The sequence below is a fragment of the Dermacentor variabilis genome, chromosome 7, assembly GCF_050947875.1.
Source record: "Dermacentor variabilis isolate Ectoservices chromosome 7, ASM5094787v1, whole genome shotgun sequence".
Lineage (NCBI taxonomy): Eukaryota > Metazoa > Arthropoda > Arachnida > Ixodida > Ixodidae > Dermacentor > Dermacentor variabilis.
In genome coordinates, this window is record NC_134574.1 from 174,827,284 (window position 1) to 174,831,648 (window position 4,365).

Consider the following 4,365-nt stretch of genomic DNA (forward strand, 5'->3'; position numbering starts at 1 on the left):
GGCTGTCGCTGCTCCATTAGATACCAGAGAACTTGCGCACCAAATCGACGGTATCACCCAACAGCTCAGCTCCATTCAACAGCACCTTGATCAACGCCCAACGACGTGCCCCCGCTACTGCTCACAGAGCCATGACCCTAACGCTGGCTGATCGCAGCAGCCTGGTGACACTGGCCGACGCTACTAGCGTTAACACTTCGGGGACAGAGCCCAACAATGCTGACCACCCTGCTCCACTGGACATAAGGGAAACGCCAACGGCAGCTTGTAGATGTGGCTGTGAGCTGCCAACCTGGAGGCCGCCGCATCTTCGTGACCAATCAAATCACAAGGCAGTGGTTCCTTGTCAACTGCGGCTCTGACATTTGCTGCTATCTATGAGCTCATCTTCAAGGTCCCTGTCTATCTACGTCTTTTGAGCTCACTGTGGTGAACCCGTCCACCATCAAGACCTACGGCTCGCTCCATCTGCACGTCCTACTAAAAACCCTATGCCATGACCTCCATTGGAATTTCGTTCTCGCCGATGTCATCGAGCCAATCATCGAGCTAGCTCAGACTTCTTGGCACACCACAACCTCCTCCAGGACTGCCACCATGACCAACTCGTCGTGACAATGGGACTTACTTCCCCAAGCCAGCACAAGACCGTCCACCAGCCTAGCATAAACATACTCAGTGTGGAGAATCCTTCACTGTGCCACGTCATCCTTGCAGAATTTTCCGGTTTGACACGTCTCAGCAGGCTGCTATGGGATGTGCAACGCACAACTGTACACTACATCAGGACCACTCTGGGCCCTCTGGTTTTCTGCCGCGCCTGTAAGCCATGCTCCGTGAAGGGATCGCCCGCTGCTCCAACGGCCTAGAGGCCTGGCCGCTTCACCTTGTCCTGAAGAAGACCAAAGGCTGGCGACCCTCTGGGGACTACTGCGCTCTCAATGCCCATACCATCCCCGACAGCCGCATTCTTCTCATCCACCACATGCAGGACTTCGCCCATCGCATACATCGCTGCCACATCTTCTCTATGCTAGGCTTGGTGAAGGCCTACATGCAGATAACCGTCAGTCTGGAAGACATCCCAAAAACCGCGATCATTACCTCCTTTGGCTTGTTAAGGTTTCCCTTCATGAGCTTTGCCCTGAGAAACGCTGGAAAAACCTTTCAACATTTCATCGACGAAGTCGTCCGCAGTCTTGGCTTCTTTGTCTATCTTGATGATATTATCACAGCCTAGTAGAAGACGGGAAAGCCGGCGTAGAGGACGTATGGAAGCACTTTATCAGAGCAGTCAACGCGACGTCGTTGTCGTCTCAGTTTTTCCACTCGCGCGCTACTTCAGCGTCGTCGTCATCGCTTGGCACATACCCGCGGTGACCATATAGGATGTGGCAATATATTGGTCTTCTCCTGAAACGCCGAAGGACACCACGGACACCTTCATCTAGTTTTCCAGTGCCTTGATTAGCAAGACCTATTCGTCAATGCCCAAAAGAGCACTCTCGACGCCCCCATCGTCACCTTCCTCGACCATAAAATTTCATCAGAGGAATTAGATTGTTGTCTCACTGCATCTTAGACCTGCAAAATTATCCTTGATGCTCCACTGCTAAAGACCCACCGTTTGCTCGGCATGCTTAACTTCTACAGGCGCTTCTTGCTGCACGCAGCTGACCGCCAGGCTCCTCCATGATACCTTGGCTGGTCTACGAGGAAACCAGCTCGTCACCAGGACGTCAGCTTTAGGGAAACTTCTTGAAGAATGCAAAGTGCCTCTGTGGAGCATCATGCTTCTCTCTCATCCCATGCCAGATGCTCCCTTGGGACTCTTCACAGGCGCCTCCAGTTTCGTTGTTGGCGCCTCCCTTATACAATGCGTAGACACCACCTGGCTTCCCTTGGCTTTCTTCTCCAAGAAACTCTCCACTCGGAAGCCGTCCCTTTCCACAAACAGCTCCACCAACTACGACTCCCACCCAAAGGAACTGGCCAGCTTACTTCAGAGAGCTTCTCGCCATATACAAAGCACTTCAGCACTTCCACCAGATTCTTGAAGCACAGCACTGCACCAGTTATACCGACCACAAACCTCTAACCTAAGCCTTTTCTCAACGCCGTGATAAACTTTTGCCGGTCCAGCCAGAACCAGCTCTTGTTCGTTGCCAAGTTTACCGACATCCAGCATGTCAGCGGGAAAGGTAACGTGGTTGCCGACGGACTTTCATGTGTGTCAGGTATCAGCTCTCTGCTGATAACAGCTGACGTCCTCGCTGGTGCTCAAACAGACACCGAACTGCAAGAACTCCTTAAGGGCCGGTCCTTGCTACAGCTGCAACAAGTCCCCATACCTGGGTCGACAACCGCTATCCACTGTGACATGTCCATGGGCCAAACTAGACCATACGTGCCCCCATCTCATCGCCGTGGCCTCTTCAACCAGCGGCACAACCAGAGCCATCCCGGCATCCGCATCTCTACACATCTTGTGGCTTACCGCTACGTCTGTCCCTCTATGCAGCATGACTACCGCACCTGGGCACGCTCCTGCCTTCAATGCCAACCCGCCAAGGTTACCAGGCATGTTATTTCACTGCTTGGAGCATTCCCTCAGCCTTCTGGTCGGTTTCAACACCACGTTGATGTCATAGGACTTGTCCCCTCCCCCCTCCCCCCCCCCAGCTGGACCTTATCGCTGCTGCCTCACAGCCGTAGATCAATATACTCACTGGCCTGAGGCATGGCCCCTCAAGAGAATCACCGCCGAAGACATCGCCTCGGCCTTCTTCACCGGCTGGATTTCCCCTCGCGGCGTCACAACTGATCAAGTACGACTGTTGGAATCGCAACTTTTCAGACTTCTTGGGCGCACCATCGGGTTTGAGCACTTGAGGACAACCACTTACCGCCCCTGTGCCAGTGGGTTGACCGGGCACTTCCACCGACAATCCAAAGCAACCGTCATATGTCACCCAAACTCAGCCTGGGTCGAGGCTATTCCAGCTGTCGCACTAGGTCTTTGCACCACCTTCAAGCCTGCAGAGCTTGTTTACGGGGAACCACTTCCTCTCCCAGGCGAATTTCTTGCCGTGCTACCATTCAACACTTCCACGCCAGATCCCACTGATTTCATTGCCCGGCTCTGATGCACCATCACTGGCTTCCACCCGTCACCTTCAGCACATCACTGCAAGCCTATGCCTTTCGTTTTTAAGGACTGGGCAGCACGCACACATGCTTTCCTCCACGTCGACACAGCCGGCAGGCCTTTCCAGCCACCTTATAGCAGACCCTACTGGGTTGTCCATAGCGATGACAAAAATTCCACCATGCACATGAACGGGACGGACATCCGCGTTTCTATTGACCAGCTGAAGCCAGCATACATCTGACGAACCAGGGAACTCCGGTGCACCCTCAGGTGTCCAGCCGCAACACCCAACATTGTAGCCCGCTCCAGTTAATACACGTCATGGACGTTGGGTACGCTTCGCGAATTTTTACAAGCCCTGAGGTCTTTCCACTCCATGTTGGGGGTGATGGGGCAATGTGCTCATTGCAACATTTTTGCGCAGCCTCCACCTCGTCATCGTCCACCACAGCATCACCACCGGTGACAGGGAAGATACAAAGAGCAGGCTGCGTGGCTTGCCAACCACTTGCTAACACACTTGCTAGCCGGACAGGATTCATTTCTCAGTTGGCGCAACATCCCACTAGTGTACATTGGCCTACATGGTACTACCATCACATTTAATAAATTGTTCTTGCCCATCAGTGGATATAGCTGCCAGAATTTGGAGTTAATGAGTCTGATCCACAAAATTTTAATCCCCTACTGAAAGCCTATTTCCAGAAATAATTACCCACACCTCTGCCATGCCTTACGTTCTCTATGCCTTCAACGACCATACAGTTTGCGCCCCTGACATGTTTATATATATTGTGTCCTTTTTTGTTGTTTTCATAGCTGCTGTGATTGCTGGTGTACATGCTCCCCCATTATGCATGGGGCTTGAACAATAAATGATGGTGATAATGATGGCCAACCGATCAGTTTAAATTATCTGTCAATTCGAAATAAGAGATTTTGAATTACCAGGATTTCTTTGTGTTTTCTTTGCTTTAACTGATACTGTTGAAAAATTTGCACCATGGCAGCAGAATAACAATCAAAATAAAGGCTCAAGAACTAAACGTTAGATTCACTTTTTTTTCATATCTGATAATTTGTTGTATCTATGATGTTTTATTGAGCCTTTACTCTACATGCACAAAAATGCAGACTGCTGAGTAATGGCAGTGGCAGTCAAAAGATATGAACAGATTGCTCTCTTGGCTCTGGGCATTGTACCGATCATGCAG

The 4,365-nt window shown here is 51.3% G+C and overlaps 1 protein-coding gene across 4 annotated transcripts in view; it reads left to right on the plus strand.

Moving 5' to 3' along the window:
* Positions 1-4,365, plus strand: part of LOC142588516 (uncharacterized) — an 87,089-nt gene that overhangs the window by 37,989 nt on the left and 44,735 nt on the right. The gene's annotated exons all lie outside the window — the stretch shown is intronic.